Here is a 12,469-nt window from a genome sequence, read left to right as displayed (position 1 = left end):
GTCATCATTGTTTTTTTTTATGTTTCTACCAAAAGTTTTATTTCAGTGGGGATGGCAAGGATTGTATTAGAAGCACTCATGTGACTGACAATAAAAAGTGATGACAGTGCTGCGGTCCTCTTAACCTGCGTTGTGATGGACCTACCATGATCTTTTGGGCTGGTTCATTTAGCATAGCCAATTTATTGATACTTCATTTATTGTATAGGGGAAACACCCCCTCCAAACCAGGGCAACTGCACTGCCGCTGCCGCTAAGAGATTGGACACAAGGAAGAGCAAAGGGCACCAGTCTATCAAGTCCTAATACTTGCATGTGTATCACAAGCCTAGTTTGGTTTAGTTCCCTGAAGAAGGATATTTATCTCCAGTTCTGTTGGATCAGAACCTCTAGTTAAAGATATTTCTATGAGTTTCTGGCAGTTTCAGACTGGAGCACTATATTCTGGACATTCACTCAAACAGCCACCTGTACACAGTGTCTTCCCAAACCACAAAATGTTGTATTTTACTACAATTTGCACTTTGAATTTTTCTGTGGCTTGCAGTCACCACAGCAGACTTACCAGGTTCATTGTGTTTACACTATTTTACCTTGCTGCATGTATGGTATTCTACTGAACCACTAAATCTAGAAATTCTCTTCAGCAGGCAGCACTAGACTGGATTTAGTGATCCAGGCTGCCACTAAAGACTAGATTGGTGAGTGGGGCTGTTCACTGAACGGCATGGCTGTGTTCTCTGGAGCTGTTTTAACTGAGGCATTATCGGTGGTTCTTTACTTTTACACTGGCTTCTGGAGCCATTTTTGCCTTTGTTTCTCTACTATCTTTTTGATGAGAAGATGTCCCCACGTCAGGCTCGGTTGGGCACGGTTTCCTGCTGTACATAAATATGAAGTGAGTGAAGCCTACTTCACTGTGCAGTACAGGGGCTTTGGGCTTCCACATGTGAAAGATCACATTTCTGCATGCTTTTCTTGGCTTGCCAAGCATGGCTTCTCCATGTGTGGGGGGGGGGGGGGGGGCACTGGACTAATTTCTGTGAAGTGGAGTATTGCAAGTCCTAGAAGATATTTCTGGTTCTTGAAGCTGTTATGTCCTAATTATCCAGGGTGCTAGACCAAGTCTTGTCTGTCTGGCCAGGCTATGGGGTTAGCAGGGAACGACTGCCTCAGTTTCCTGATTCACTCTGATTCTGACTCCGTGTGCAGTCTCACCCACCTCTCTTGGGGCTGTGTAGTCTGGGCCAACTGTGATACTTCCCTGGATGTTGGGCTTTTGGTAGCCTACATCCACTCTGATGATGTGGTCATTATGAGCATTCTCTGACTGAAATACTGCTCTGTGATGCCAGATTCTAAGAGATCTCTAGTTCAAGTAGTAACAAAAACCTGCCCCAGACCATCAAGTCAAAGTCTTAATGTTGAAAGGTGCACATGCACCATCTTTTCATACGCCTCAGCTGTCCTTCTTTTTCCCTCTCCCAACCGGTATTATTTTTTTTTGCTTCAAAATCTTCCTTTATTACCACAGAAAGTTACAGGCAGTCCAGAGGCAAACCTGTTTACTGTACCCAAGCGAGACAGTTTTGCCGATCTTATTCTGAACCTCATAGCTCTAAATTTCCCTGTTTGCACCTGAAAGTTCTGTATTAAATCAGTCCAGTTCTTCTGTAGGGAGGTGGCCTACCTCCAACAGAAGGAGTTTTTGGTCTCAGTGGATGTTTGCATTTTATCCAGGCATTAAATAACCACTTTAAGATCGGGCCTTTTTTCAGACTTGTTTACAAGTTAAAATGTATTTTTTTATTTTTTGCTAGAAAATTACTTAGAACCCTCAAACATTATATGTATGTTTTTTTTCCGAACACCCTAGAGAATAAAATGGCGGTTGTTGCAATACTTTTTGTCACACCGTATTTGAGCAACGTTCTTACAGTCAAAAAAATCACTTTTAATTTATATTGTGAAAAATGATGTTACGCTGAGTAAATTGATACCCAACATGTCACGCTTCAAAGTTGCTCCCGCTCGTGGAATGGCGAAAAACGTTTACTCTTAAAAATCTCCATATGTGACGTTTAAAACATTTCTACAGGTTGCATGTTTTGAGTTACAGAAAAGGTCTTGGGCCTCTCACTCTAATGAATGCAGCCATACCTCACGTATGTGTTTGCTTCTGCATGCAAGCTCAGTGGGACAGGCCGCGTTTAACCACTTCCCGACCAGCGCACGATGATGTACGTCGACAGAATGGCACGGGCAGGCATATTGGCGTACAGGTACGTCCAATATTCAATGCCGCCCTGCCATCGGGAGCACGCCGCCGGCGGCGCGCTCCCGCGCTGGTCGGGACCCCCGTGAGTCCGGTCGCGGGACCCGCGGACTCGATCGCCGCGGGCATCCCCGCGATCGTCTCACGGAGCGGCCGAATGGAGGAAATGCAGAGTAAACAGCATTTCTCCATTCTGCCTAGCAACTAGTGACGCTGATCTCTGCTCCATGTGATTGGAGCAGAGATCAGTGTTCACTAAATGAAAGCCCAACCCCCCCACAGTTAGTAACACACCCCTAGGAACACTTAACCCCTACACTGCCACCCACTGGTTAACCCCTTCACTGCCAGTGTCATTTACACAGGAATCACTGCATTTATATAGCAGTGATTACTGTATAAATGACAATGGTCCCAAAAATGTGTCAAAAATGTCCGATGGGTCCCCCACAATTTCGCAGTCACAATAAAAATCGCTGATCGCCGCCATTACTAGTAAAAAAAAAAATAATAAAAAATTATTAATAAAAATGCTATAAAACTATCCCTATTTTGTAAATGCTATAACTTTTGCGCAAACCAATCAATAATCGCTTATTGCGATTTTTTTTTTACCAAAAATATGTAGAAGAATACGTATCGGCCTAAACTGAGGGAAAAAAATGTTTTTTTATATATTTTTGGGGGATATTTATTATAACAAAAAGTAAAAAATAATGCGTTTTTTTCAAAATTGTCGCTCTATTTTTGTTTATAGCGCAAAAAATAAAAACCGCAGGGGTGATCAAATACCACCAAAAGAAAGCTCTATTTGTGGATAAAAAAGGATGTCAATTTTGTTTGGGAGCCACGTCGCACGACCGCGCAATTGTCAGTTAAAGCGACGCAGTGCCGAATCGCAAAAAGTGGTCTGGTCTTTGACCAGCAAATTGGTCCAGTCTGAAAGTGGTTAAAAAATAAAATCTTATTTATTTTACCTTTTATTTTACATTTTTACACTGTTCTTAAAAAAAATTATGTCACTTTTAAATTAATCATCCCTTGTAATAGAAAAAAAAGCATAAGAAGACCTCTTAAATATGAGAAAAAAGACCTCAGATCTCATATTTACACTAAAATCCAATAAAAACATTTTTTTTTTAAATGTTGCTTTAAGAGCTATGGGTCGAAGTGACATTTTGATGTTGCTTCTGCCCTGCAATGGTATGGAGACGGGTGGGCGCCATCTTCCCTTCACTCATCTCCATACCTAACAGGGAGACGGGCGTGATTGCCTCCGCTGCTTCCGGCGGCTCTGGTAAGCGGCGGAGGGCACCGGAGACCTGTGGGAGGGGCCCTCTCCCACCGCTTTTACACTTTTGACACTTGTTTTGGAGACCAGTGACATTATTACAGTGATCAGTGTTAAAAATATGCACTGTCACTGTACTAATGACACTGGCTGGGAAGGGGTTTAACAGGGGTGGTGAAAGGGTTAAATGTGTGCCTAGGGAGTGCTTACCTAATGGTGGGGAAGGTGCTTTTACTACTTGAAGACATGAATCTGTGTTCCTACTTCACAGGAACACAGGATCCATATCTTCTGTACTCACAGAATCACAGTTTGCCTTGGGTATATATAGGCAGACTATCATTCTGTCAGAGTACCGAATGATCGGCAGGTCCTGGCGGATCAGGTCCCGCTGTGTAAATTTACACGAGTTTCCAGCAGCTCACAACCAAAATTAAGAAGTGCAAAATCATATATATATACGTGATTCTGCACAGAACGGCCGTCTGTAGCGGTAAATCTGCTATGGGGTGGTCGTAAAACGCTTAAAGTGGTTGTAAACATCAGTCATGAAATCTGAACAAAGCACATCTATCTGTAGTGTTTACTTGTCTCTCTCCAAAGCATTAAGTGTTGCTTCTCTCTGGTTCTTCATTCCTCTGTCATCAGCATGGCCACATTTGACAAGTTTTCCCAACACATGAGATTAATTTTGTGTTGGGGAGGAGAGCTCAGCACACAGCTTGTCTATTCAGAACACAGTTCTGCTGTGTGTGGAAGGGGGGGGGGGGTGTTTCTTTACTCCAATCAGCTCCCACACAGTGTATTAGACCTCTAATTGCAGCTCTTCACCCCCTCCTCTGTTATACTAAAAAATGCAGAAGGATTTTTTCAAAATCAGCATTTTTGAAGGGGTGTGCAAAAGAGAAAACTACATATAAATAAGTAAAACTTATGTAGGAGGATTTATTTCATCTCTGTGTATCATCTGAGGCCAGTCACTTCACTGTGTATATTAGAGAGCTTACAACCACTTTAATGATTATTCTGTTTCACCATAAGGAATCACCATTATTAGTTTGTGTGCACTCCCCCTGTGGGATTTCCTTGGCTTCCAGAGTATTCACCAAGGTTCTACACCTGTTCCTGGCATAGCTGAGAATAGGCTTTTAAATTGTGTCTGATTTGTGTTTCCTGTAGAGGACGGAGCCAGACATCTCTCAAGTAGCTGTCCTGGAAGATGAGGGGGTAAAACGCCTGTTAGATTTACTGGTAACTGTATTTCTATGACTCTTCCAGGACCGTGTCTATATTCCCACCCTATTCTGTATTCACTGGTCTCCTTTTCTTTTCCTGGTGGTGGTGTTTTAGTGAGTTTGTTACTTCTCTTCAAACAACTAAGGGTCAGAGGAGAGGGAGGGACTTCTTAAATTGTGTATAATTTGTGTTTCCTGCAAAGGGCAGAGCCAATCATCTCTCAAGTAGCTGTCCTGGAAGATTCATGGAAATACCGTTACTGGTAAGTCTAATGGGGGTTTTCTGTGAACAACCTCTCACAGAGTCTCACTGAAGGACTCTCCCTGAACGTAATAATGTGTACTGCAAATTTCTTGACTCCTACTGAGGGATTTAATTTGAAGGTGTTCTCACCATTCTCATAGCTTCAGACTATGCAAGCATGTTACTCCAACCTGGTTCACCTGGTTGTAACTACCCCACAGCTGCTTAAGATTAATTTGTAAATTCTGTCCATACTTCTCAGTAACTTGCTTTAACCGTTTTACTGTTGCCAGTGTTAGTTTTGATAGTAATGGGCTATATAAAATGACAGTAGAATTTTCTAGTTTACACTTTGGGCTGCAAGATTTCAAATATAAGTGATTCAGACCACTGTACTGCCAACCGATGACTTCGATGTGAGGGTAAGCAGAATGCCCCCTTATTAAGGTGTCCCAGGCTCAACCTAAAGTTCTGAAAGCCCAGGGCATCAAAACATTTTTCCCTTTCGTTCATTGACGGACACAGCTCCTTTAATTCTTGACCTAAGGGTTATCACGCCACTTCAGGAGAAGATTAGGCAGAACATGTAACACATGTAAAAACAGCTAGACTCCACAGCACCACCCAGGGGGCGGTCCCTCTGGCTATAACCCTGCTTCCTGCAGCTCCATTTTTTTCTGCATGGTATAGGAGAAGGACCTGGCTCCCTGAGAGGACCATTGGTCCTGGGATTTTTTTTCTACAATTTTTGATCCTGTGATCTACTATCAACAGCCTGCTGGGTGACAGGCTGGATAATATAGATTCTTGTAGTCTCCCCAACCTGGCCATCGAGTGTAAGCAGACCCTAGCTACGTGCTTGGTCGGCCACGACATGCCCCTTCTGCGCCAGAGGCGACCGGTGAGCTATATGCTCCGAGGCACACATATGACTGGGCTACTGCTGTCCGTATCTCAGTGTGCCGTGGCCAGTAGGCACCCCATACTGTTCGGGTGATGGGTCTGTGGTTGAATGTGTTCAGCAATCCCGACAGGAGGGTTAAGTACAGCTCTCCTTGCCTCGGCAGGATAGAGCAGCTGGGCATTCTCTGGGAGGTCGACTAGGGGGTCACTCGCTCTCCCTTTCCTCTCTCCCTATCCCCGGGGGTCCTCCGGGGGGGGGGACGACTCCGAGCTTTGGCAGGGCTGCGCTGGCTGTTAGGGTCCATTTTTGTTTTTCTGCCCCTTCTTACTGTGCTCTGAGGTGCCTGAATAAATTTACCTTAGGAGAGCCATTTTGCTGGGGTTGCAGCCAATTTCCTGTATTCTTATGCAGTGTGTGGCTGTTAGCCATTTTCTTGGTGATTTTTGTACTAAGGATGGTCGGCAGCCATTTTCTTGTAGCCTCAGCACATTTTTACCTCTAGTGCTGGGCCGTGTACCTCAGAACAGCGCGATTTTCACTCAAAGCACTTTGTGACTGAAACAGGGCAGAGCGGTCAACGGCAGGATAGCGCAGCACTTGGTCAGGATGGTGAGTCCTGCGGAGGGACCCCTCAGTCTGTGAGCAGCTAGGAGGGTGGGATTTGTGTACCTTGCCTTAAATCCCTAAGTTTTGGCAGGCGAGTGAGGGTCAGCATGGCATCAGAAGCTGGCACTTCTTCCCCAGACATCCCTGCTATTGCAACCGGCTCACCTGCAAAGAAATGCAGTGCCTATGGACGCTTTGTCGGTGGTCTTGGAGACCTTTGCTGCCAGGGTGGAAGCGATGTGCGGGCTTAAGGGGGGTAGAAACCACCCCCTGCCTGTCTTCTGGGGAGAGCTCTGATTCAGACTTGGGTGCCGCGGTGACTGGCAGCCCCTGTTCTGACGTGTCAGAGGATGCGGACCAGGACCGTTCGGACAGTGAGAATGACTCTGTGTCTGGGTTAGTGCAGGAAAAAGTGATAGGAGCACTTATCACTGCGGTACGGGATACCCTGAAAATAGAGGATACAGCAGGAATCTCTGCTGAGGTGGCGGTCCCTTTTGGGTCCCGCAAACCGGCCCACATGCCTAAGGTGTTTCCGTATTTGACTTATTTTGATAAGTTCATCTACAAGGAATGGGGAAGTCCACAGCGGGCCTTTTCAGTCCCAAGAAGAATGGCGGTGGGTTACCCCTTTGAGGAGAGCGTAATGGAAAAATGGACGTCTCCTCCGGTCATTGACCCCCCGGTATCCAGGTTAAATAAACGAACCACGATTCCGGTAGAAGGGACTCCTGCCTTTAAGGATCCTGTCAACAGGATCGCCGAAGCAGTGGGCCGGTCCAGGTTTATGGTAATCGGGTCAGCGCTATGACCTGTGCTGGCCATGGCCATGGTATCGCAGATGCTTACTGAATGGGCAAATCTGTTGCACCATGAATTGGAGAAGCAACAGTCTCCCCCAGTCTGCGTAGAGCTGGCAGACCAGTTGGTGCATGGCGTTAAATAGGTCTGTGATGCAGCCCTGGATATGGTCCCCCTGCTCTCTAGAGCATCAGTATCAGCAGTGGTGCTACGGCACCTGATTTGGCTGAAATGCTGGTCTGCGGACCAGACATCTAAAAAAGCTCTGGCGGATTTGCCCTTTCAAGGCGAGAGGCTTTTTGGAGCTGCACTGGTTGACATTATTAAAAATGTTACCGGTGAGCACGTTGCTCCCACAGTCCAGGAAGGGTAAGGAGCCACGCTGTAGGCAAGGGTCCTCTTTTTCTGCTCAGAAACTTCTTTTTTTTTTTTGCCTGCCCAGGTCGGCAGTTTCATAGTTAGTAAGGTTGAATAAAGACACCAGTCCATCCAGTTCAACCTGAGTGAGTGTCTACAATTGTCCCTATCCCTGTACAGTTAAGCTGTCCCAGTCCGACAAGGTGCCTACTGAAGGACAAAAGCGTCTCTGGTTTTGCAAGCCAAACAAGTCTGCGAACAAAAATGTTACCGCATGAAGGTTTGCCCCCACCCAATTCTAGAGTGGGTGGTCGCCTTCGAGAGTTTGCAGCCTGGTGGACCTCTCTACTGTCCGACCAGTGGCTTTGCGAACTGGTTTCATAGGGGTACAAGATAGTTTCTTTCTTGTCCACCAAACAGATTTTTTCCCTCCAACCTACCTCTACTTCCAGTTCATCAGGAAGCCCTGTTCAGGGCAGTACGGGACCTACTACTGCGCGGGGTGAAAGTACCAGTACCGAGGTTGGAAAGGTTTCAGGGTTTCTACTCCAATTTGTTTGTAGTCCTCAAAAAGGAAAGGGGTACATCCAATCCTGGACTTGAAAGCCCTCAACAGCTTTGTGAAAGTACAAGGGTTCAGGATGGAATCAGTTCACTCCTTGGTCACTGCACTCCATCCGGGGTACTTCCTGGCATCCCTGGATATCCAGGACATGTATTTACATGTACCTATATGCCTCAGGCATCGGAGGTTTCTGCGATTTGCAGTCGGGGAAGAGCACTATCAGTTTGTGGCTCTCCCTTTTGGCCTGGGATCAGCACCCCGTGTCTTTACCAAAGTGTTCGCTCCAATTCTTTCACTGTTAAGGCAACGTGGGATCACAATCATGGGTTACTGAGACAACCTCCTTCTGAGAGCAGCTTCCAGCTCAGAATTAAGGGAGGATCTAGCGATCACCATGCAGACTCTTCGGGAGTTTAGTTGGGTATTGAACCTAAAGAGGTCGTTGTTAGTGACGACTCAATGCCTGGATTACGCTTGCTGTTGGACTCCTCAGAAGCGAGAGTTTTTTTCCCTTCAGACAAGCTGCAGACTCATCAAGCTGTGGTGAAGTTGTTGATGAACCGCAGGTGGTCATCGCTGCGCTTCTGCATGCGTGTTCTGGGCCTCATGGTAGCCACTTTCGAGGCGGTACCGTACACTCAATTTCACACTTGAGTCTTGCAGGAGATTTTGTCAAAATGGAACAAAATCTCCATTATCCCTGGATTGTCAAATTCGGGTCAAATTCTCTGGTGGCTAAGATCTCCGGCCCTTTGTTACAGAAGATCATTCCTTCCTCTCAATTGGACAGTGATCACAACGGACAGCAGCCTGACCGGTTGTGGGGGGAGAGCTGGGAGTACGGTCGGCCCAGGGCCTTTGGTCACAGGAAGAATCCCAACTGTGCTTGAGCTTCGGGCTATCAGACTTTGCCTCTCCACATGGTCAATGAGGCTACAAGGGCGTGCAATCAGGATCCAGTCAGACAATGCCACCTCGGTGGCGTATGTCAACCATAAAGGAGGAACAAGGAGCTCAGCTTTAGCATGGGAGGTCGCTCACAACCTCCAGTGGGCAGAGCGACACGTGCGGGCCCTGTCGTCCATATATATCCCAGGCGTAGAAAACTGGCAGGCGGACTACCTAAGTCGTCAGATGCTGGACCCAGGGGAATGGCCGTTGCATCCTGAGGTATTCAGGCTCCTTTGCCTAAGGTGGAGCACACTGGATGTGGACCTCTTGGCCTCTCGGCTCAATCGGAAGGGGCAGAGGTTTGTGTCCAGGACAAGAGACCCCTGGGCGGACGCGTCAGATGCGTTGGTGACTCCATGGGGACATTATCGGCTGATTTATGCCTTCCCCCCACTCAAGCTTCTACTAAATCTGCTGTGCAGTGGAGGCAGAGGGGATTCCAGTAATTCTGATTACCCTAGATTGGCCTCGGCGTCCTTGGTACACTGACCTAGTATGACTGGTGGCGGATGTTCCTTAAGGCCTACCACTGCGAGAGGACCTTCTTGCGCAAGGTCCGATACTTCATTCTACTTTTACTGTCGCTGGTTTTAACGCCATGGCTGTGGAAAACCAGGCGCTAAAGGACTGAGGTCTGTCAGACTCGGTAATTTCCACTATGCTGAGGGCACGGAAGTTTTCTTCTGGGAAGATTTACCATCGTACATGGAAGGCTTACATGGGGTGACTTGCGCGCACTTATTCAGTTTCCAGGATCCTGCTGTTTTTGCAGCGAGGAGTGGATCAGAAACTTGTCTTAAGCACCATCAAGGCACAGACATCAGCCTTGGCTCTCTTTTTCCAACTCCTTGGTGACTCACTCATTGGTGAGTACCTTTTGTGCAAGGGGTTCGACGCGTGGTCCCTCCGGTTCAACCACCGCTACCTCGGTGGGATCTGAATCTGGTGCTATCGGCGCTTCAGAAACCGCTGTTTGAGAACATTTGGGAGATTACCTTGTTAACACTCTCTCAAAAAGTCGTTTTACTAGTGGCTATTATATCTGCCAGGAGGGTTTCTGAGTTGGCAGCCTTGTCATGCAAGTCTCCCTACCTGGTCATCCACAAGGATAAGGCTTGTGCTACGTCCGCAGCCCTTTTTCCTTCCAAAGGTGGTTTTGGCATTCCATCTAAATGAGGACATTGTGTTGCCTTCTTTGTGTCTTAAGCCGACACACCCAAAAGAGGTTGCCTTGCATTCTCTGGACGTGGTTCGGGCTTTACGTGTGTATCTGTCTGCTACGGCTCCCTTCCGGAAGCCAGACTCTCTGTTCGTCTCAGTGGGTGGTCCGAAAAAAGGTCTGGCGGGCTCGTCATCCACCATTTATTGGTGGATTAGACAGATCGTGGTTCAGGCCTATGCCCTAAAGCAGGGATATGCAATTAGCGGACCTCCAGATGTTGCAGAACTACAAGTCCCATGAGGCATAGCAAGATTCTGACAGCCACAAGCATGACACCCAGAGGCAGAGGCATGATGGGACTTGTAGTTTTGCAACAGCTGGAGGTCAGCTAATTGCATATCCCAGCCCTAAAGGGACAAATGCCCCCTTTTCCTGTTATTGCTCATTCCACCAGAGCAATTGGGATCTCCTGGGCTTTCCAACATCAAGCGTCTGTCTCCCAGGTTTGTAAAGGGGCGACTTGGTCGTCCATTCACACTTTCACTAAATTCTACAAAGTTGGAGTAAGTGCATCTTTGGATGCTTGCTTTGGCCGCAAGGTTTTGCAGGTGGCTGTGTAAGGTTGCAATTGCACTTTCTTTAAGTTACTAGATGTTGTAAATGCTTCTTTTGATGCACGAGTTGGCCACTGGTTTTAATGGCAGCTGTTTAAGTTGGCGACTCCTCTGTTGAGGTGTTCCCTTTGTTGTGGGTGAAGTTATGTTTTGCTGTTTCCACCCCTTGTTTTTTTTACACTGCTTGGGGATGTCCCTAAGGGCAAGAATTAAAGGAGCTGTGTCTGTCAATGAACGACAGAGAAAATGGGATTTGTGTACTCACCGTAAAACCTTTTCTCTGAAGTTCATTGACGGACACAGCACCCACCCCTCCTATTTATGTCTGTACTGCTTTTTGACGACCTGAGCTGCAGGAAGCAGGGTGAGGGATTATAACCAGAGGAACCACCCCCTTGGCAGTGCTGTGCAGTCTTGCTGTTTTTACATGTGTTACATGTTCTGCCTAGTCCTCTCCTGAAGTGATGTGATAACCCTAATCTCAAGAATTAAAAGAGCTGTGTCTGTCAATGAACTTCAGAGAAAAGGATTTTACGGTGAGTACAAAAATCCAATTAAAAAAAAAAAAAAGCATACGCGTATGTCACACATGCATGCATAACCGACAGTTGAGCAACACAAGTTGGTTATCTCCATAAAATGTGCATTTTAGCATGTGTGTAAAAACGAAGGTTAAAAAACAGTGGTCTGGTAGCATAAAGCCCAGATGCTAAGAGAGCATGTTTTTTATGAGCCAGTACACTTTACTTTTCTCTGGGCTTATTTATTGCAAGGGGTATCATCTTAGATGCACTGGTTACTTCCGATGCTTGAACTTCACGGTTCTGAGCTTTCCTTAATTCTGCATGGATCTGCATTTATTGCTGATCGCTATTATAGAATATGTTAACCCAACATTTCCTATTCCTGATATGTGTTTGCTGTACTTGTATGAAAAAGTATCTTGTTCTCTTTGCATTGCTTATGTTTTGTGAAATACCTGGTGTTCCTGCTAGTCCCTCTGTTTTCCTATTATAAACTGACCACACTAAGCAGGAGAGCACAGTGTGGTCAGGTTTCTAGCTGTGCTGAAAACTTTTCCTTACAACCCCCCTTCCCCCCTATACAGCTTTTCACTGGGAAAATCTTATTCTCCAGCTTGTACCTTTTTTATCTATGGTATTCCTAACCTCGCTGCTTTAAAAAACTCCCTAGCCTCATGGTATCTCAATTTGGTGTTTGTCTTTGTTTTAGAAGGTGGCCTTCCTTGTCAACATCAAATAAGCATCCCTTTGTCAGGAGCCTTGTTTGCTAGGCACCCTTCCTTATTTTTAAGGAGTCCCTGTCTTTCAGTTTGACCATCTTTAGATGGATTCACCAGGTCATTCACAAGGCTTACTCCATAAATGGGAAGGATCCTTAGTTCCCTGTTATCTACTAAACCAATGAGTACCTCCTGGGCTTCTTCTTGCAAGGCATCCATCT

General features: G+C 46.3%; 1 protein-coding gene across 7 annotated transcripts in view; it reads left to right on the top strand.

The window, feature by feature from the left end:
- The window catches only part of NR1H2 (nuclear receptor subfamily 1 group H member 2), a 232,388-nt gene that overhangs the window by 180,863 nt on the left and 39,056 nt on the right, over nt 1-12,469 (top strand). The gene's annotated exons all lie outside the window — the stretch shown is intronic.

Source organism: Lithobates pipiens, unplaced genomic scaffold (genome assembly GCF_037356315.1).
Source record: "Lithobates pipiens isolate NorthernLeopardFrog02 unplaced genomic scaffold, aLitPip1_a1.2 Scaffold_27, whole genome shotgun sequence".
NCBI lineage: Eukaryota > Metazoa > Chordata > Amphibia > Anura > Ranidae > Lithobates > Lithobates pipiens.
The sequence above is the reverse complement of the archived record's forward strand: the minus strand, read 5'-3'. Positions and strand labels throughout refer to the sequence as shown.